This window comes from Ranitomeya variabilis, chromosome 5, assembly GCF_051348905.1.
Source record: "Ranitomeya variabilis isolate aRanVar5 chromosome 5, aRanVar5.hap1, whole genome shotgun sequence".
NCBI lineage: Eukaryota > Metazoa > Chordata > Amphibia > Anura > Dendrobatidae > Ranitomeya > Ranitomeya variabilis.
Window position 1 is genome coordinate 364,810,048 of NC_135236.1, and position 22,908 is coordinate 364,832,955.

Below are 22,908 nucleotides of genomic sequence, written 5' to 3' on the forward strand. Positions count from 1 at the left end.
ATTGGGGTGTGGCATCCCATACCCTATGATTTGGGGTGTGGACTCCGGGCACCCTCCGAATTGTGGTGTGGCCTCCAGGTACCCTCCGTGTTGGGGTGTTGCTTCCGCTACCCTCCGAGCTGGGGTTTGGCCTCCGGTACCCTCCGAGCTGAGGTGTTGCCTACGGTACCCTCCGAGTTGGGGTGTGGCTTGGTACCCACCGAATTAAAGTGTGGCCTCTGGTACCCTCTGAATTGAGCGTGGCCTCCGAGTACACTCGGAATTGGGGTGTGGTCTTCGGTACCCTACGAGTTGGGGTGTGGTCTACGGTACCCTCCAAGTAGGGGTGTGGCCATTGGTACACTTCGAGTTATGGTGTGGCTTCCTGTGCGCTCCGAGTTTAGGTGTGGCCACTTGCGGTGAGGCATCCGGTACCCTTAGAGCTGGGGTGTGGCCTTCGATACCCTTCGAGTTGAAGTGTGGTTTCCGGGCACACTCTGAGCTGGGGACAGGCCTACAGGTACCCTCCGAGTTGGGGTGTGGCCTCCGAGTTTCCTCCAAACTGGGGTGTGGTCTCTGAGTATCTTCAGAGTTGGGTTATGGCCCACGGTACCCTCCGAGTTGGGGTGCAGCCTCTGGTACTCTCTGAGTTGGGGTGTGGCCTCCGGTACCCTCAAAGTTGGTGAGTTGCCTCTTGGGGTGTAGCCTCTGGTACCCTCTGAGTTGGGGTGTGGCCTCTCGTACTCTCCGAGTTGGGGAGTGGACTCTGGTACCCTCCGAGTTGGGGTGTGGCCTCTGGTACCCTCCGAGTTAGGGTGTGGCCTCTGGTATCCTCCGAGTTAGGGTGTGGCCTCTGGTATCCTCCGAGCTGAGGTGTTGCTTACGGTACCCTCCGAGTTGGGGTGTGGCCTCCAGTACCCACCGAGTTGGGGTCTGGCAACCGGTACCTTCCAGGCACCCTCGGAATTTGGCTGTGGCCTTCAGATACCCTCCGAGTTGGAGTGTGGCCTCCAGTACCCTCCGAATTGGGGTGTGGCATCCCGTACCCTACGATTTGAGGTGTGAACTCAGGGCACCCTCCGAATTGGGGTGTGGCCTCCGCTACCCTCCGAGCTGGGGTTTGGCCTCCGGTACCCTCCGAGCTGAGGTGTTGCCTACAGTACCCTCTGAGTTGGGGTGTGGTCTCCGGTACCCTCAAAGTGTGGCCTCTGGTACCCTCCGAGTTGGAGTGTGGCCTCCAGTGCCCTCCGAGTTGGGGTGTTGCAACCGATACCTTCCAGGCACCCTAGAAGTTTGGGTGTGGCCTTCAGATACACACCAACTGGGTACTGGAGGCCAGACCCCAACTCAGAGGGTACCAGAGGCCACATCCCAACTCAGAGGGTACCATAGGCAACACCTCAGCTCGGAGGGTACCGGAGGCCAAACTCCAGCTCGGAGGGTAGCAAAGGCCACACCCCAACACGGAGGGTACTTGGAGGCCACACCCCAATTCGGAGGGTGCCCGGAGTCCACACCCCAAATCGTAGGGTACAGGATGGCAAACCCCAATTCGGAGGGTACCGAAGGCCACACGCCAACTCGGAGGGTATCTGAAGGCCACACCCAAACTACAGGAGTGCCTGGAAGGTATTGGTTGCCACACTCCAACTCGGAGGGTACTAGAGGCCACACTCCAACTCTGAGGGTACCGGAGACCACACCCCAACTCTGAAGATACTCAGAGGCCACACCCCAATTTGGAGGATACACGGAGGCCACACCCCAATTCAGAAGTACAGGAGGCCACACCCTAATTCGGAGGGTACCGAGGCCACACCCCAATTCGGAGGGTAATGGAGTCCACACCAAAACTCGAAGGGAACAAGAAGCCACACCCCAATTCGTAGGGTACAGGAGGCCACACCCCAAATCGTATGGTACCAGAGGCCACACCCCAACTCTGAAGGTACTCTGAGGCCACACCCCAATCCGGAGGGTACCGGAGGCCACATCAAAATTTGAAGGTTACCGGAAGCCACACCCCAACTCAGAGGGTATCGGAGGCCTTACCCCAGCTCGAAGGGTATCGGAGGACATACCGGAAGAGGCCACACCCCAACTTGGAGGGTATCAGAGGCCACACCCCAACTCGGAGAGTACCAGAGGCCACACCCCAACTCGGAGGGTACCAGAGGCCACACCCCAACTCGGAGGGCACCAGAGGCCACACCCCTTCTCGGAGGTTATCGTAGGCCACACCCCAGATCAGAGGGCAGCAGATGCCACACCCAAACTGTGAGGGTACCCGGGGTCACACGCCTACGCGAAGTGTATCTGAATGCCACACCCAAACTACGAGGGTGCTTGGAAGGTACCAGTTGCCACAGCCCAACTCGGAGGGTACTGGAGGCCACACCCCAACTCGGAGGGTACCGGATGCCACACCCCAAGAGGCGCCACACCAACTGGGTACTGGAGGCCACACCCTAATACGGAGGGTACCGAGGCCACACCCCAATTCGGAGGGTAACAGAGGCCACACCAAAATTCGACGGGTTCCAGAAGCCACACCGCAATTCGTATACAGCACGGCGTGTATATATTACTCATGTACAGTATATAGCAGGGGTGTACATACTGTACATTATATGGGTATACAGCAGGGTGTGTACATATTACTCAGGTATATAGCAGGGTATACTGTACATTACATGGGTATACAGCAGGGTATATATATATATATTATATAGGTATATAGCAGGGGTGTACATACTGCGCAGGAGCTGGTGGATGGAACACCACACACAACACGGTATGATGTCACGTGACTGTGATGTCACAATATACTCCAGAGCCGGAACTCAGAGATAAGGAGACGTTACATCACAGGAAGTCAGAACACAGAGACCAAGTGACCAGGACAGCAGCTCAGGTAACAGAGGGATGACGGGCCACATCCCAACTCTGAAGGTACTCTGAGGCCACACCCCAATTCGGAGGGTATAGGAGGCCACACCCCAATTCGGAGGGTACCGGAGGCCACATCAAAATTTGAAGGTTACCAGAAGCCACACCCCAACTCTGTGGATATCGGAGGCCACACCCCAGCTCGGAGGGTATCAGAGGCCATACCCGAAGAGGCCATACTCCAACTCGGAGGGTACCGGAGGCCACACCCCAACTCGGAGAGTACCAGAGGCCACACCGCAACTCGGAGGGTACCAGAGGCCACACCCCAACTCGGAGGGTACCGTAGGCCACATCCCAACTCAGAGGGTACCAAAGGCCACACCCCAACTAGGAGGGCACCAGAGGCAACACCCCAACTTGGAGGGTATCGTAGGCCACACCCCAGCTCAGAGGGCAGCAGAGACCACACCCCAACTCTGAGGGTGTCCGGGGTCCACACCCCAAATCGTAGGCTACGGGATGCCACACCCCAATTCAGTGGGTACCATATGCCACACGCCTAATCGGAGTGTACCTGAAGGCCACACCCAAACTCCGAGGGTGCCTGGAAGGTACCGGTTGCCACAGCCCAACTCGGAGGGTGCCAGAGGCCACACCCCAAGACACCTGGTTCATCAGCTGACTGTCGGTGTTAGTTCATTCTAAAGCGACCAAGGTGGGAGAAGGAGCTTGCTGGGAACTGTTGTTCTACTGCTGTGTCCAGTGAATCTGGTGTTTCTTCCTGCTGTGCGGTGCCTTGCAGCATTAAGCTAAGTGTTGTTTACCTTTACCTTGTTTGTATTTCCTTACCCCATGTTGTATTAGTGCAGCAGTGGGACCAGTGCTCTCACCTGCCAGTTCCCTACTTAGGGATAGGTGCAGGGCAAGTGAGGGACCAGGTATCCTGGTCGGCGACGGGTTGAAAAAACCCATATAGGGACGGTAGCAAGATCAGGGAGGCCAGTGCTGGCCAGTGCAGGAGGTGCCCATTCCCCCAGTCCCTACCGACAGAGCCCACCGTTGTAATTGTGTCCCCGGTGTTCCCTTGTGTGTTGTGCTGTTCGTGACAGACCTACTGTTGGGTCGTGTTATACCGGGTCAGTCACTTCGTGACATTAACACCGACCGTCACATTTTTTCTGGTGAGCCATGGCTCAAATGTAGGCCTTTGCCCAACTGCTCCAGACTCTCACCACTGAGCTTAAGGATTTGCGTGGTGAGGTGGTGCAGCAGCTGCAGCAATTGTTGGGGCTCTGGGCCTCGGCTCAGGTTCAGGCTCTACCAGATCCCAATATATCTCTCCCAGACAGGTTCTCTGGAGGGAGAGATACATTTTTGGTTTTTAAGGAAGCCTGCAAGTTATACTTCAGGCTCCGCCCTCGTTCATCAGGGAGTGAGGAACAATGGGTGGGAATCATCGTTTCCCTTCTTAAAGGTGATCCCCAATCCTGGGCCTTCTCCCTGCCGACCGGTTTACCATCCCTACGGTCGGTGGATGAGTTTTTTTACAGCTCTGGCGCTGGTGTATGGTGATCAAGAAGATGGCGTCTCCCTGGCGGAATCCCGACTCCGTAAGATCAAGAAGGGGGGTCGGCCGGCTGAGCAGTGCTGTTCAGAGTTCAGGAGGTGGGTCACTGACACACAGTGGAATGACCCGGCCCTTAGGAGTCATTTTGTGCAGGGTCTGTCCCCTAGGTTGCAAGATACTCTGGTACAGTACGCCGCCCCCAGGTCATTGAAGGCCACCATGTTTCTTGCCATCCGTGTGGATAGAAGCTTGAGGGAGAGGCATACATCAAATGTGCCCCCTGTAGTCGTTGCTAGGGAGGAGGACACACCTGACCAGGCGGACGAACCCATGCAGGTGGGAGGAGTTGGTTCTGGGGTTCGCCGTGGTGTGGGGGCATGTTTTTTCTGTGGGCAGACTGGTCATTTTATCAATGTCTGCCCAGCTCGCGCCAAAATTCCTGTTCCAGGGGGCGTGGCTATGGAGTGAGAGAGGAAGGACGCATACTGGGACAGCTCCTAGAATCCTGCAAATATCCTACATATAAGACCCCCTTTTAAGTGCACGATTTGCTGCTGCTGGGTCCCCTGGAGACCTGGAGGCTAACCGCCCCTGGAGAGGACCACAGCAGTGACTGGAGGGAGCCGAAGAGGAAGGAAACATAATGGAGCGGTGAGCTCCACGTGTGGCGGTGGCCATTTTCCAGGAGGACGCTCCATTGGCAGACAGCGCGGTGCTGTCTGTAGTTGTGGCTGGAACCCCCCCTGGTCCCCGGAAGGTACCTGGCGCCTCTGGGTGAGAGCTGCGGGACCCGGGCCCGACGGAGAGGAGAGACCTGCATCGGCGGCGGTGGCTGTGTGGGCAGCGGCCATTACTGAAGCGCGCGCTCCTGCAGTAGGAGACGCGGCACGGCTCATTATCACCGCAGCGTGGCTGGGAGGTGAGCGTTTACTCTGCACATATTACGGGGAAACGTGGTGAGTGCTCTGAAAGATTGAGCCCCACCCTCCTGTATTAACTATAACTCCGCCGGCTGCACTTCTGACTGGAGATCTATTGGGCCCCCTCTCTGCTGCCGCTGCTACTGAGCAGTTTCCCTGTAACAGGGATCACCACCATATTTCCAGCCTGCACCTCCTGATTATAGAGGTGCCCAACCGTGCTACACATCATATACAACAGCCTTGGTGTGGCCGTATGACACTTTTACAGACCTGACTTAAATTACCTTGCTGTGCTACATAATTACTAGTCATGCACCCTCCAAAGAATACGGCTGCAGCTGACAGGCTAAAAGAATTCGCTAGGAGTGACACTCCAGATGGTGCAAGATCTCTTAGAAATAATTCCTCACAAGCTCAGCGGGGGGAAAATAATCTTTCTGATAGTATCGACGAGAGCGAACAAGATGATTTGACTCTTAAGCAAGCATCTGAACAATTAATGCAAGCTATATCCCTAACCAGAACGTCCTTTTCTGAAAAAATAGAGGATGTACACACTGAGTTGGGGCGTCTGAGGCAAGACATGCAGACTATGAAGGGACGTATAACGGAAGTGGAGAAAATGGTGTCTCAGGTGGAGGACACTATTAAACCTATGGAGGCAAAATTGGCGAAAGTTGCTGGTTCTATAAACGCCTGGAAACAGAAGGCTGACGATTTGGAGAATAGACTGCGCCAAAACAATATTCGCATCATTAGTCTGCCGGAGCGCTCAGAAGGCCAGCAGCCTGAAAAATTCCTGGAGGTTTGGCTCAGATCCTCTTTGGGAGACACATTTTCTCCAATGTTCTCGGTGGAAAGAGTCCATAGAGTCTCTACAAAATCTCTACCTCCTGGAGCCCCACCCAGACCTTTCCTGGCACGCATCCTTAATTGTAAAGACAGAGATGCTATCCTACGACTGGCACGACAAAAGAGTCCCATCAAGCTCAATCACGCTACAATCTCGATTTTCCCAGACTTCTCCGTTGAGCTTCAGAAACAGCGGGCAAGATTTATGGAAGTTAAGATGCAACTCAGAGACAAGAATATTATCTACTCCATGATCTACCCAGCACGTCTCCGGGTCGTCTGCAACGGTTCCTCATAATTCTTCACTGACCCATCAGAGGCAGCGTACTTGCTGCGATCCCGTGGGAAGTCTAATGCAACGGAACCCTGATAAGTTTCCGACCAACTAATATCTCTTAAATTTTGGAAATGGAGCTCTCTCTGCGAGCGTTCAATACACCAACAATACCGGACGCTGGAGTCAGCGGGGGTATCCCCAGGTTTATTTGATGATGGGAGCGCTAACCTATGCTCCTGGATTGTTCAGTTCTTGTTGTTTTTTTTTTTCTTGTTAAGTTTAACTAGCCTTAGTGGATATTTGGGTAAAAGCTGCCTCCGAAATTATTATCATTATCTATGCGTAATCTGTAGACTTTTCTTAACCATCAATGTATACCATGTTTTAACGAGTGAATATGGGGTCTGAGTTGATATGTATGACCTGGAACATATGGGGTATTAAATCACCCCGGAAGAAAATTAAGGTGTTCTCCCAGATCAGGCGATATCATCCTCATATTGTGGCCCTGGTAGAGACGCATCTGACTAGAGATACGGCCAGAGGTGTACAGAAACCCTGGGTACAGTGGCATGCTCACGCGTTTCATACTAGCTACTCGAGAGGGATATCATTGCTAATACACAAAGATTTTCGATGGGAAGCCCGGACGACTCGGCGGGACATGGAGGGCCGTTTTGTTTTTGTTCATGCATTAATTAATTCCCGTGAATATGTTATATTGTGCATCTACAACCCCCCTCCGGCTAATGTTTCAGTACTTAAGATGGCAATGAGTTTTGCTTTGAATTACCTGGACGCAGATGTCATCTGTATGGGTGATTTTAACCTAGTCATGGACAGTGGTCTTGATAGGTTGAGACTGGGAGATGGGTCATCTGGGGAACCTCTATCTTCGTCTCCTTCTTTGGCCCTGACCCAGCTGGCACTGTTCATAGAAAATAGTGGCTGGATGGATCTGTGGAGGATACGTCACCCTGGGGAAAAAGGATATACCTGCCACTCATCTACTAAAAGCTCCCTGTCCCGTATAGACAATATTTTTGGATCCAGCGGCTTGGTGCAGTGGGTAGATAGCATAGAGCATGGTAATAAAGGAATCTCAGACCACAGTCCGATTATACTTACGCTTACGTTTGGGAAACTAAATAATGGTAGAATATGGAAGCTGAATCCCCTTTGGCTTAAACTAATAGACTCAGATGACAGGACAGTTGACCAATTGAATTGTTATATTCGGTCTCACCCAGAACCTCAAAATGTCAATTTATTTTGGGACGCCCTTAAGGCATATCTAAGGGGCTGCTTGTCCTCTACGATCTCTTATGCTAAAAGGGTAGCATCGAGGGAAGACGATGAGATTGAGCAACGTTTGAAAGATGCTGAGGCCGCATATACAGCTAGCCAAACTAATAATAATAGGGTTGAGTGGTTAACTCTGCAAAGATTATACACCCAGCACCTAGACACTAAATTTAAACGCAAGCTGTTGTTTACGCGGTAGTCGTACTTTGAGATGGGGAATCAGGCAGGGAAATTTTTGGCTTTCTTGGTACGTCAACATAATACATCTAATATGGTAATACAAATTCGTTCGCCAGATGGCTCATTGAACTCCACCACTGAGGAAATACTTCAGTGTTTTTATAATTATTATAAAAGGTTATATGAATCTAAGAGTGGTTTCAGTGTTTCAGATTGTTTAGGTTATTTATCCGATATAAAATTCCCTACACTGAATTCCACTCAACAGGCCTTTATGGACAGTGAATTCACCTTAGAAGAAGTGGAGCAGGCTATAACGGATATGGCCTCTGGGAAGGCCCCTGGGCCAGATGGCTTTCCAGTTGAACTATATAGGAAATACCGGGAAATACTGGCTCCACTTTTATTGAAAGTATTCAAAGAGATAGGGGAAGGAGGTTGTCTGCCTGATACTTTTTATGAGGCACATATTATTGTACTCAGAAAGGAGGGGAAAGATTGTCCCATATCGTTAGTAAATGTAGACTATAAGATTTTTACTAAAATATTAGCCACTAGGTTGAACTCCATTATATTAGATATTATACATCCAGATCAAACTGGCTTTATGCCTGGTAAGAGCACTTCTATAAATATCAGGCGGGTTCAATCGATAATCCAATATAGTTCTTTGCTGCCAGATAATAACTGGGCGTTAGCATCGTTGGACGCGGCTAAGGCGTTTGACTCTCTTGAATGGCCCTTTTTGTCTGCTTGCCTGCAGAAATATGGTTTTGGGGATACATTTTTGAAATGGGTTAGTGTATTGTACATGAAACCTAAGGCCCGTATAATTGTGAATGGTTCCATTTCTGAACCATTTTCATTATATAGGGGAACCCATCAAGGGTGCCCCCTTTCCCCAGCCCTATTTGCTCTAGCAATACAGGCATTAGCTATACGTCTACGATCTTCCCCTGGTATTGATGGTATCAAAATAGCTGACCGCATTGATACCATTGGTTTGTACGCTGATGACATGATCGTATTCATGGATAAAACAGAAGAGACGTTGCCGAGGGTGATTGCTACCATAGATAAATTTAGTGGGTTCTCAGGCCTATATATTAGCTGGGATAAATCTGCCCTATTACCTCTCTCTTAGTCCCCAGCATCTAATCTTAATACTCTTTCCTCGTTACCCATAGTATCTGACTTTAAGTATTTGGGTATATATATGTCCCAACATAGTAGGTCAGACTTACAACTCAATATTCTCCCTCTGCTGGACTACACTAAATCGAAATTTACGTCTTGGAGTAAGCTTCCATTATCTGTAGCAGGCCGCATTAACCTCATTAAAATGATATTGCTCCCTAAATTCAATTATTGTCTTCAACATAGCGCAGTAACTGTACCGAAATTCTTTTTCACCAACTTAAACTCTCAAGTTGCTTCATTCATATGGGGGAAGAGCAGGCCTAAACTTAAATTAACTACTTTGCAGAGGTCTAAGCAGGGGGGAGGAGCAGCATTGCCGGATTTTTTTTAATACTATCTGGCGGGACAGGCTAGGGCAATATGCAAATGGCTGCCTCATAACTGTCTCCCTAACTCTGAAAGTCACCTGGTTTGTTCTGCTGGTGCTAAATGTCCGTTGGGTCTTCTGGAATCAGAGAAAATAAACGCTCCCCGCCTGTTACCCATGCTCCGATTGGCGCGATCAACTTGGAGACAAAATAAAAAATTTATTGGGTTTGGGGATATTATTGCCGAAATGCCTTTATGGGATAATGGTTATTTCCCGATGTTGGTGGGTCACCCATCTGCAGGTTTTTGGGTTTCCTACGGGGTTTTCTCGGTGGGAGATTTATATGATCTGGGGGTCTTTATGTCCTTTGAACAGTTGCAAGCTAGATATGCTTTTCCAAGATCTCAAATTTTTTCGTTACTTGCAACTCACATCAGCTATACAGTCATATAGTAGAAATGTGGGAGCAAACCGCAACATTTCATCTTTGCCCCTGATAGGTATTCTTAAATCACAGGGACCTCAGGGTCTTATTTCATCTCTGTACACATATCTGTTATTGATGGGAACGACCTCCGTTATAGATTCGGTTAAAGGCAAGTGGGAGGGACTTATCCCTGATATGCAAAACGAAGAATGGGAAGAAATTCTAGACTCCCCCCTTAAAGTATCCCAGTCAATTAATAATAAGATGACCCAGTTGTACATAATTCATCAGTCATATTTGACTCCAATGAGACTTTTTCGGATGGGTTGATATTCAACATCGGAATGTTTGCGATGCCATTCGCCAGATGCTGATTTCATACATATGATATGGCAGTGCCCCATTATTTTTCAATATTGGAGGGAGGTAACGTCGCTATTGACTTCTCTGCTGTCAATCCCAGTTCCTCTTGAACCCTTGGTTTGTTTGTTCGGAGTGTGGGAAGAGGAGGCTTGAGAACATTATGTTGGGATTTTCCTACGAGAAACGCTATTTCTAGCACGGAAGATGTTGGCGTTGCGGTGGATGGGAAACTCACCCCCTCCCTTGGGTCCTGGATCGAGTTGGTGAATACGATTGTCCCATATGAGCATACACTTTATCAGAATAGGGGTTGCCCGGGCAAATTTAATTAAAGCTGGGATAGATGGAATACCTCCCATCTCACTCTGTGACCTAACCAATTGATAAAAATATAGTTTATTTGATCTCTTGTTCTGCAGACACGGCGCAATGGAGAGCATAATGTTACTCTTAAATGGTGGCGTAGTAGTAGTTCTGGAGGCTTAGTTTAGTTGTAGTTTAGGAACTTTAGGTACTGACAGTTCCATAATTTCACATATATGTTTTTTATATGTAAATGATTAGCATATGTATGCTCTGTCTTTTTCGTTTCTTGCAAATGTAACCATGCAAGCCAATAACAAAGATGAATATGTATACTGTATTTTATTTGTGGTTAATAAATAAACGAATTAAAGCAAAAAAAAAATTCCTGTTCCATCTAAAAAGCCGCGTCCCCCTGGTTGTGTGGAAGGAAGTGACCAGGGAGTGTATATTTCCTCCATTTTCTCATCTCAGTGTACCTTACCTGCTGAGGTGGTTGTTGGTGGGGTAACTGAGAATGTTCCGGTGCTTGTGGACAGTGGAGCAGGAGTCAATTTGGTGGATGCTCATTTTGTCCAGACCCATCGCCTGATGAGTAGGACGCTAGCGAGACCCTTAAGCGTCCAGGCCATTGACTCTGCCCCGCTCAGCCAGGGGAGCATTACCCAAGTCGTAGACAATATACATCTGCGTATAGGGGCTTGTCATGAAGAGTCCCTGTCATGCTACATCTTGGAGGGCATACCAACTCCCATGGTCTTAGGTCTCCCTTGGTTGAAAAGACACAACCCGGTCATAGACTGGCGGTCCAGAGAAGTAGTCAGCTGGGGTCAGTCGTGTGAGGACTGCTGTCCGGTAACTACGATCTCTGCCGTTCTTTTACAACCTTCCCCTTCTTCTCCAGTGGGGGCAGTAGAGGTGCTTGAAGGGAGTAGGGGCAAGACTCTACCCTCACTACATTCTAACCCGGTATGTCAGAGACCTCTTAGGAGGAGGGGTCAGAGGAGGGTGGTGGTTCCCTCGATGCATAGTGGGGGAGTGAGTTTGGCGACACAGGGGGACGCCTCTGTTGTCGGTTCTGTAAAGAGTTCACCATCTTGTGGCAGACGCATGCGTGAAAATTAACGTTCAGGTCCGGACCCGTGTGTGAATGGTTACGTATGGGTGTCCACCAAAAATATCAGGTGGAAGTGTGGAACTGGAATCTGGAGTTCAAGGGTAATCGGGCCATATCGGGTGTCAGCCATTGTCAGTCCGAAGACTTATCAGTTGGAGTTACCCTCAGTAATGCCCATACACAACTCATTCCACAGGTCGGCGCTCTGGAGATTTGTGCCGCTCACGTTGTCATCTCCATCGTGCTGGGTCTACCGTAAACCTGAGGGTCAGGTGATTGAGGAGGTGAACTCTGGTGAATCAAGACGTTCTCATTGTAGGTTGTTTACTGGTGAGGTCCAGTGTTGAGGGTCCAGAGGCCCCTCATTGAAAGGGGGGTACTGTCACGATCCAATTTTGGATTTGTGGCAGATCTGGTTTGCCTCAGTTTAAAACCTTTTTTCCTTTCTGGTCATCGAGGGTTAATGCAGTTTCCCCCATCCCCCCGGTGGCCGCTGGTGATATTGCATTGCTGCTGGGTCAGCTGATGCTTGTGGTGACCACTCCCTCCATCCTTTAAATAGTCACCTGGTTCATCAGCTGACTGTCGGTGTTAGTTCATTCTAAAGCAACCAAGCTGGGAGAGGGAGCTTGCTGGGAACTGTTGTTCTACTGCTGTGTCCAGTGAATCTGGTGTTTCTTCCTGCTGTGTGGTGCCTTGCAGCATTAAGCTAAGTGTTGTTTACCTTTACCTTGTTTGTATTTCCTTACCCCGTGTTGTATTAGTGCAGCAGTGGGACCAGTGCTCTCACCTGCCAGTTCCCTACTTAGGGATAGGTGCAGGGCAAGTGAGGGACTAGGTATCCTGGCCGGCGATGGGTTGAAAGAACCCGTATAGGGACGGTAGCAAGATCAGGGCACATCTGCAGGCCAGTGCAGGAGGTGCCCATTCCCCCAGTCCTTACCGACAGGGCCCACACTTTGTAATTGTGTCCCCGGTGTTCCCTTGTGTGTTGTGCTGTTCGTGACAGACCTACTGTTGGGTCGTGTTATACTGGGTCAGTCACTTCGTGACAGGAAGTGTGGCTAAATCCTCTGCTTCAGGTGCAGAGATGGCCACTACCTCTTCAGGGCGCTCCCGGTAGGGCTTCAGCATATTCACATGGAACATGCGGATAACCCTGGGGTCGTCACAATTGGCGACATTATAGGTGGTGTCGGCTATTTTCCCCACTACCTGGTAGGGCCCCTGCCATGCAGCTTGGAACTTGTTCTGCCTAGTGGGCTCTAACACCAGGACCTTCTGTCCTATTTCCAAGGTGCGTTCTCTAGCCCTCCGATCGTACCATACGCCCTGGCGCCGCTGGGCCACCTGCATGTTCCCACGTACAGCCTGGGTCAGCTCCTGTAGGTGGTCCTGGAATTCCAGCACATAGGGTACAATAGGTACCCTTTCTATGATGCCCTCCCCTTCCCAGTGTTCTAGCACTAAGTCTAGGGGTCCCCTTACCCGCCTCCCGTATACCAGTTTGAACGGGGAGAACCCCGTGGATTCTTGGGGCACCTCCCGATAGGCAAACAGGAGGTGTGGCAAGAATTTCTCCCAGTCCCTGTAGGTCCGGGTAAAAGTCCCAATGAGTTGTTTTAACATCCCGTTAAAGCGTTCACACAACCCATTGGTTTGCGGGTGGTACGGGGCGCTTCTAATGGACTTTACGCCGCACAGCTTCCACAGTTGGTTGGTCACCTCTGCTGTAAACTGGGTACCCTGGTCCGAGATAATCTCCCGGGGAAATCCAACCTGTGAGAAAACTTGGAGCAGGGCAGCCGCCACCGTCTCTGCCAGTATGTTAGGTAACGCAACCGCCTCTGGATATCGTGTGACATAATCTACCACTGTCAATATATACCTTTTCCCTGACGGACTGGGTTTGGCTAACGGCCCTATCAGATCGACCGCTACTCGGCTAAAGGGTTCCGCCACAATGGGGAGGGGGCGTAATTTGGCCTTGCATTGATCTCCCCTCTTGCCAATGCGCTGGCAACTGTCTGTCATGTCGGACGCTGTTCACACTAGGGCGTTCGACAGACAGCGGTAATTCCACATACGTCCACTACAAGCTCAGTGGCGTTGGCTAGACTTTATCCAGCTTGCTCGGGGTTAATCTAGCTGGTAATCAGGTTGGAGGCTGGGTCACGCCCACGGCCTTTAAATAGTCGTGCTGGACTTTGGGCATCACCGATTATAGCTTGTGCTTTGTGCCTAGTGATTCCGGTCTGGAGTGGTGGTCTTGTTGTAGGAATATCGTATCTGGTGGTGTATTATCCTTTGTCATATTCCTCCTTCCTATATTTGTATTTGTTTTGCCCTGTGCATATTATAGTGTATTCCTGTGTGTCTGCAGCGTGGTGCGTTTTTCAGTTTTCCCTGTCTGTGCTTTCTGTGGGGATTGGTGTGTGGTCTCTTCACTGGGTGACGGGTGGTGGTTTTAGCTTAGGGCTGAAACAGGAGTCAGGGTCAGGCCTGGGGGCCCAGACATGCACACCTTTAGTGTAACTTCTGGGAAAGGGACAGACAGGGTTTCCCTAGCCTGAGGGATATCGCAGGGGCCCAGGTAATCAGCCTTAGTCTACCCAGTACCCCGTGACATTATAATCGGCCCAAAAGAGAAAAATATATATATATTTTTTTTGTATGTCATGGATCCCATGACTTCCATAACCTGCCAGTTGGAGGCGCTGTCCTTACAGGTCACTGAATTGAAGGGGGCAGTTCAGCAACAGGGTCTTGTGGTAGCTAATGTGCAAGTGGAAACTGCAGGTAGAGTTGCAGAGCCAAAAATCCCTTTACCTGAGAAGTTTGCTGGGGAACTCAGTAAATTTGTTGTTTTCCGTGAAGCTTGCAAATTATATTTTTGTATGCGCCCGCTTTCCTCAAGTAATGAGGCTCAGCGTGTGGGCTTGGTTTTGTCATTACGGAATGGAGACCCCCAAGCATGGGCGTTTTCATTACCTTCTGATTCAGCTGCATTTAACTCAGTGGAGAGGTTTTTTTTCTGCTCTTGGACTCATATATGATGATCCTGACAGATTGGCTCTAGCAGAATCTAAAATACGCGCTCTCCGCCAGGGGGAGCGAACGGCGGAGGATTACTGTTCTGAATTTCGCCGCTGGGCGGTGGACACACAATGGAATGACCGGCGCTGCAGAGTCAGTTTGTATATGGGGTTTCGAGAAGGGTTAAACAAGCCCTTCTGATATATGAGACTCCTGCTTCTCTAGAGTCTGCCATGAGTCTTGTTGTCCGCATTGATCGCCGTTTGCGTCAGGGGGCGCTAGAGATGCCGCCTATGGGGGAGGTCGTAGGTGCACGTGAGGTTGCTGCAGGTGAGCCCACGGAGCCTATGAAAATCGCAGGGGTGTCACGTCATCAAGCTCCCTCGCTCAGGAAGCAGGGAGCCTGTTTTTGCTGTGGTAAAAAGGGGCATTATGTTAATGCTTGTCCTCTGTTTTCTAAGAAAAGCGCAACAGTGGAAAACTACTAAGCTCAGAGGGTGTGGAGGAGGCCAATCTGAGCTTATGCATATCCTCCATGGTGGTCTCTCAATGTATGCTCCCTGCCAGAGTTATGGTCGCTGGCAGAGAGCTGCCAATCACTGTTTTTGTGGATAGTGGTTCGGCCACTAATCTCATTGATGAGGAGTTTGCGCGCACGGCTGGGTTCACGGTCGAAAAATTGCCTCATCCTATCCGGGTGGTCACCATCAATGCTACCCCTCTCCCACAGGGGGAGATTACTGAGTTTGTGGCTGAGGTTAAACTCCACATTGGGGTCCTACATTCTGAGCAGGTTACATGTAGGGTGCTCAGTAATCTTCCTGCACAAATGGTTCTGGGTTTTCCATGGTTATCTATGCACAACCCGGTTATTGACTGGAAAACTCAGGACATAACTCAGTGGAGTGGATTTTGCCAGGAGAATTGCCTGGCCACATGTGTGTCCGCTGTGACTCCAAGCATTTCTGAGTCACTGCTGGATTTCGTGGATGTGTTCTCAGAGAAGGGTTGCTCAGTATTGCCACCACATCGCCCCTATGACTGTACTATTAGGTTTAAACCAGGGGCCAAATTGCCGAAAGCAAGGATGTTCAACATCTCTGGTCCTGAGAGGCAAGCTTTAAAAGACTACATTGCTGAGAGTCTGAGCAAAGGGCACATCAGGCCTTCGTCCTCGCCGGTGGCAGCGGGGTTCTTCTTCATTAAAAAGAAAGATGGCGGACTACGCCCGTGTCTGGATTTCAGGGAGCTAAACCAGATTACGGTTCGTGATCCATACCCTATGCCACTGATACCTGATTTGTTCAACCAGGTGGCTGGTGCTAAGTGGTTTTCCAAGCTTGACCTCAGGGGGGCATACAACCTCATAAGAGTCCATCATGGTGATGAGTGGAAGACGGCTTTCAATACTCCTGAGGGTCATTTTGAAAATTTGGTGATGTAATTTGGGTTGACAAACGCGCCTGCAGTTTTTCAACATTTCATAAATGATGTATTCTCGCATGTTCTGGGGAAATTCGTTATTGTGTACCTAGATGACATTCTCATTTATTCATGCGACCGTGATACTCATTTAGAGCATGTGAGGCAGGTGTTACAGCTACTCAGGGAAAATAAGCTCTATGCAAAACTTGACTAAAGTGTATTTTCGGTTCAGGAGTTGCCTTTCTCGGGTTATATTGTGTCTGCTTCAGGGTTTAAAATGGACGCAGCTAAGGTGCAAGCGGTGCTGCATTGGGAACGGCCTGATAACCTAAAAGCACTCCAGCGGTTCCTTGGGTTTTCCAACTATTATAGAAAGTTTATCAAAGATTTTTCTACCATTGCTAAACCGCTTACTGACATGACGAAAAAGGGTACCAATTTTTCCGCCTGGCCTCAGGCTGCTGTGCTCGCATTTGAATTTCTGAAGAACAGTTTTGCTTCGGCCCCCATTCTGGTGCAACCGGACGTGTCAAAACCATTTACCATCGAAGTCGATGCTTCTGAGGTTGGAGTGGGGGCGGTGCTGTCACAAGGCTCATCCTTGGGCGAGTTGTGTCCTCGCGCCTACTTTTCCAAGAAGCTGTCGTCTGCCGAACGTAATTACGATATCGGCAACAGGGAGTTGTTGGCAATCAAGTTGGCTTTTGAGGAATGGCGACACTTTTTGGAGGGGTCGGTTCATCAGGTTACAGTTATCACCGACCATAAAAATCTGCTGTATTTGGAGTCAGCCAAGCGTCTGTCCCCCAGGCAGGCTCGCTGGGCATTGTTTTTCATGCGGTTCAACTTTTTTGTTACGTACCGACCTGGGTCTAAGAACACTAGGGCGGATGCTTTGTCCAGGTGTTTTCCGGGGGGAGAACCTCGGAAAGATCCGGTACCCATCCTCCAAAAAGGTGCTGTGGTCTCGGCTCTCACAACCGAGGTTGAGGCTGAGATTGCCGAGGCTCAGGAGGAGGTACCACCAGAGCTTCCCATTAACAAATCATTTGTACCACTCCATCTTCGCCTATGGAGGTGTTGGGTGAGGATCATGATGCTGTCCTGGCTGGCCATCCAGGGGTTAGGGGTACCTTGGAGTTGGTGTCGCGTCGGTTTTGGTGGCCCAAAATCCAACAGGACGTGGTCTCGTACGTGTCAGCATGTACCACGTGCGCTAGGGCTAAGACGTCTTGCTCTCGTCCTGCTGGCACACTACATCCTCTCGGTGTACCCAGTAGGCCATGGACGGAGATTTCCATGGATTTTATCACAGATTTGCCCTCCTCTGCTGGGAACACGGTCATTCTGGTGGTTGTTGATTGGTTCTCAAAGATGTCGCACTTTGTGTCTTTGCCTTCGTTGCCTAACGCTAAGACTCTGGCTCAGGTATTTGTGCAGGAGGTGGTCAGACTTCACGGGGTCCCGTCTGACATCGTGTCTGATAGGGGTACTCAGTTTGTGGCAAAATTTTGGAAAGCTTTTTGCTCACGGCTGGGGATCAAGTTGTCGCATTCTTCTGCGTTTCATCCTCAGTCAAATGGTCAGACCGAGCGTATGAACCAGAATTTGGAGCAGTATTTACGCTTTTTTGTTTCTGACAATCAGGAGGAGTGGTTGACGTTCTTTCCTTTGGCTGAGTTTGCTATAAATAATCACCGTCAGGAATCGTCTGGGGAGTCCCCGTTCTTTTGTGTTTACGGGCTCCATCCTCAGTTTTGTACTCTGCGTCAGGGGGGCTCTACTGGCGTCCCGGAGGAGGACCAGTTAGGAGGACAACTGTCATCCGTTTGGAGGAGAGTGAAACAGCGCTTGCTAAGCGTAGGTGCAAGGTACAAATGAGTGGCTGACAGTAAACGTGTGACAGGTCCGGACCTGAGAGTGGGTGACTGGGTGTGGTTGTCCACAAAAAACATAAAACTCAAGATTCCATCCTTGAAATTGGGTCCAAGGTTTATTGGTCCATTTAGGGTTGCCGCCATCATTAACCCGGTAGCCTACCGTTTGGCACTTCTGACGGTATATAAAATACACAACGTGTTCCACAGATCTTTATTAAAAAAGGTGGTGGGTTCTGTGGACACGGCGCTTATGCCACCTCCAGTCTTGGTGGATGGCAGTTTGGAGTTTGAAGTCTCCAAGGTGGTTGACTCTCAAGTAGTGCGCCGCACATTACAGTACCTGGTACACTGGCGTGGTTATGGTCCGGAAGAGAGGTCCTGGGTACCAGCCTCGCACATACATGCGGACCGGCTGGTCAGTATGTTTCACCGCCGCCATCCGGACAAGCCGGGTCCTATAAGTCGTGAGGGCCCTGGGGTCCCTCGTAGAAGGCAGGGTACTGTCATGTCGGACGCTGTTCACACTAGGGCGTCCAACAGACAGCGGTAATTCCACATACGTCCACTACACGCTCAGTGGCGTCAGCTAGTCTTTATCCAGCTTGCTTGGGGTTAATCTAGCTGGTAATCAGGTTGGAGGCTGGGTCACGCCCACGGCGTTTAAATAGTCGTGCTGGACTTTGGGCATCGCCGATTATGGCTTGTGCTTTGTGCCTAGTGATTCCGGTCTGGAGTGGTGGTCTTGATGTAGGAATATCTATCTGGTGGTGTATTATCCTTTGTCATATTCCTCCTTCCTATATTTGTATTTGTTTTGCCCTGTGCACAGTATAGTGTATTCCTGTGTGTCTGCGGCATGGTGCGTTTTTCAGTTTTCCCTGTCTGTGCTTTCTGTGGGGAATGGTGTGTGGTCTCTTCACTGGGTGGAGGGTGGTGGTTTCAGCTTAGGGCTGAAACAGGAGTCAGGGTCAGGCCTGGCGGTCCAGACATGCACACCTTTAGTGTAACTTCTGGGAAAGGGACAGACAGGGTTTCCCTAGCCTGAGGGATATCGCAGGGGCCCAGGTAATCAGCCTTAGTCTACCCAGTACCCCCGTGACACTGTCACAGGTCTGGCAGTACTGACGAACATCATAGGTTATCCCCGGCCAAAAGAAGTTTTGGGTCAGACGATGCCTGGTGCAACTGACGCCAAAGTGCCCGGCCAAGGGTATATCATGAGAGATTCGCAGTAACTCCTGCCTATACTTCTTGGGAACTACCAGCTGTCGTTTTATAGAGGGGCTCGTCCCTGTGTGGTGCTGCTCTGTGATCCGGTAGAGGAGTTCCTGCTTCCATACAAACTGTTCCCCTTCCAGTACCCCCTCTCCCCTCCTGTGCCTTCCCACGATATCCCTCCAATGAAGGATCCTCAAGTAACTCCCTCTTAAATTCAGCTGGGGTGGCCCAAGAAATGTGTCTGGCTATGGGAATACATGTATGGCTGGGATGTCTTACCTGAGCCTCCTCTGAGTGTGATTCCACCTCTGCAGCTCGACCTTGTCTCCGGGTGGTCACAGGATATGTCTCAGCCAGAGGGGCAACCGAGAAGGCAGACAACATCCTCCATCAAGCTGACCTCAGCAAGGCCATCCCCGACTCCCCAGTTCAGGTGAATCCTGGCAGTGGGCAGTCGATGTATGGCTCCCCCTGCTACACTGACTGCCACTGTCCGGTCCATCTTCTCTTGGTCCTGGATGAGATGAGGCTTCACAAGGGTCAAAGTTGCCCCGGAATCTCTTAGCCTCTGCATACATTTCCCATTAACCCACACAACCTGTCGATGCTGTTGTCGATTATCTGCCTGGGCTGCCTGCACGGGGTCTACTTCATGCAGCACTTCCTCCATCTCTTCCACCCCCCTGGTTAGTCGTAGCCCCAAATGCCGGGTCAGCTTCGCCTTTTAGCAGTGTACAGCGGCCCGGCTGAAGGTAGCTGTTCCCGCCTTTGGCCACTGGGTATGCTGAGTCCGGTTGGGACATTGTCTTTGCAGGTGGCCCAGCTGATGGCAGGTGTGGCATCGCGCCCCAGGGTGACTGTGGTAGGCCGGGTTTTTAGCTGGTCCCCCTACAATCTTCTGTGGTTTGGGGGCCTCCAGGTCCATGGGCGGACCCCTAGTGACCATCTTTGATCTGGACAACTGAGGCCTCCTGGCATCATGATGTTCATCAGCCAGACGAGTGGCCTCCTCAAGAGTCGTTGTCCGCCTGTCCCGAAGCCATTCCTGTGTCTGGGGGTTAGTCCATTAAAGAATTGTTCTAACAAGAAGAGCTGGAGGACGTCCTCCTTAGTGGTTGCTTGGCTCCCTTGTACCCACTGTAGCTGTGACCGCCGTAATTTACAGGCCCATTCAATGTGGGTATCGGTTACGCATTTTATAAGTCTGCAGAACTTTTGGTGGTATGCCTCTGGTGTCAGCGCATACCGGGCCAAGATCACTTCTTTGATCCGCTCATAGTCCATACAGTCCTCATCAGGTACCGTGCGATAGGTGTCTGCTGCCCGGCCTGTCAGCTTGCTGGCCAGAATCTGAACCCGTTCCTCCGGCTTCACTTGATGAAGGGCACACTGCCGCTCAAAGTCCTGCAGAAAGCCATCAATATCTTCCTCTGCCTCCCCCAACTGTCGGAAGGCATTATACTGGATCTTTTTGTGGCTTACTGTTGAAGGTACCTGGGCGGAGGCCAGAGCTCCCCCTGCTCGCTGACTCTCCTCTCTGCCATCTCCATCTTGGCCAGCTCCACTTTGGTCCGCTCAGCCATCTTTTCCTTCAGATCAGTACGCACATCAGCCATCACCTCTCGTATGATCTCTACTGCAGGGTTTGGGCCATAGAACGCCAGTCAGTTCTTTACCTCCCTCTGGATTTCAGTCTCCTCCACGTTCACATTGGGGCTGGAGTACTTCTTTCAGTACCACCCCGTGTTTCAGGAGGTCCACTCTGCTTGGCTGGAGTCTGAATGAAGGACGCTGACTGGAATTGCTTGGTTACATGGGCGCATATAAAAGATCACTGCTTCTCCACGTATTTCCAGTGTGACAACACTTTACTCACAGGACACAGAATATATATCACACAAATACAGAGGGCAGGCCAATTGTCAAGCGGCAGGCCAGACATACATTACAATAGCCGCAGGTAGCCGGAGCCTGCTAATATTTACTGTGGGAATTACAAAGTTGGGGGAGGTCAGAAGGGGGATATCTTGTCCCCTCTGCCCAGGGGCGCAGCCTGTGGGCTGATGCATTAGTGACATGCATCTCGCATGGAACCTATTATACATACATATCACTGTACTACATATTCTGGGTGCTGGGAGGTTCCGTAACACCACACCCCAACTTGGAGAGTACCGTAGGCAACACCTCGGCTCAGAGAGTACCGGAGGCCACACCCCAGCTCGGAGGGTAGCAGAGGCCATACACCAACACGGAGGGTACCTGGAGGCCACACCCCAATTCGGAGGGTACCGAAGGCCACACGCCATCTCGCAGGTTATCTGAAGGCCACACCCAAACTCCAAGGATGCCTGGAAGGCAACACCTCAGCTCGGAGGGTACCGGAGGTCAAAACCCAGCTCAGAAGGTAATGGAGGCACACCCCAAAACGCCACACCAAAAGCACGGAGGGTACCCGGAGGCTACACGCCAACTCGGAGGGTATCTGAAGGCCACACCCAAATTCTGAGGGTGCCTGGAAGGTACTGGTCACCACACCCCAATTCGGAGGGTACTGGAGGCTACACCCCAAGATGCTACACACAAACTTTGAGGGTACCGGATGCCACACCCCAACTCAGAGGGTACCATATGCCACACCCCAACTCTGAAGTTATTCAGAGACCACACCCCAATTCGGAGGGTACCGGAGGCCACACCCCAACTTGGAGGGTACCAGAGGCCACACCCCAACTCGAAGGGTACCGTAAGCAACACCTCAGCTCGGAGGATACCAGAGGCCACACCCTAACTCAGAGGGTACCAGAGGCCACACCCCAACTAGGAGGGTATCAGAGGCCACACCCCAACTCGGAGGGTACCGTAGGCCATACCCCAACTCTGAAGATACTCAGAGGCCACACCCCAATTTGGACGATAATCGGAGGCCATACCCCAACTCAGAGGGTACCCGTAAGGCCACTCCACAATTCAGAGTGTGCCCAGAAACCACACTTCAACTCGAGGGTATCAGAGGCCACACCCCAGCTCTAAGGGTACCGCATGCCCCACCCCAAGAGGCCACACCCAAACTCAGAGGGTACCAATGGCCACACCCCAACTAGGAGAGTACCGTAGACCACACCCCAACTCGGAGGGTACCGAAGACCACACCCCAATTCGGAGGGTACTCGGAGGCCACACCCCAATTCGGAGGGTAACGGAGGCCACACCCCAATTCAGAGGGTACCAAGCAACACCCCAATTCAGAAGGTAATGGAGGCCCCCCAAAATTCGAAGGGTAACAGAAGCCACACCCCAACTTGGAGGGTACAGTAGGCAACACCTCAGCTCGGAGGATACCGGAGGCCACACCCCAGCTCGGAGGGTAGCGGACGGAGGCCATACACCAAAACAGAGGGCACCTGGAGGCCACACTCCAATTCAGAGGGTACCGAAGGCCACACGCCAACACGGAGGTTATCTGAAGGCCACACCCAAACTCCAAGGATGCCTGGAAGGTATCTCTTGCCACAACCAACTCGGAGGTTACTGGAGGCCACACTCCAACTCAGAGGGTACCGGATACCACACCCCAAGAGGCTACACACCAACTAGGTACTGGAGGCCACACCTCAACTCGGAGGGACAGGATGCCACACCCCAAGAGGCTAC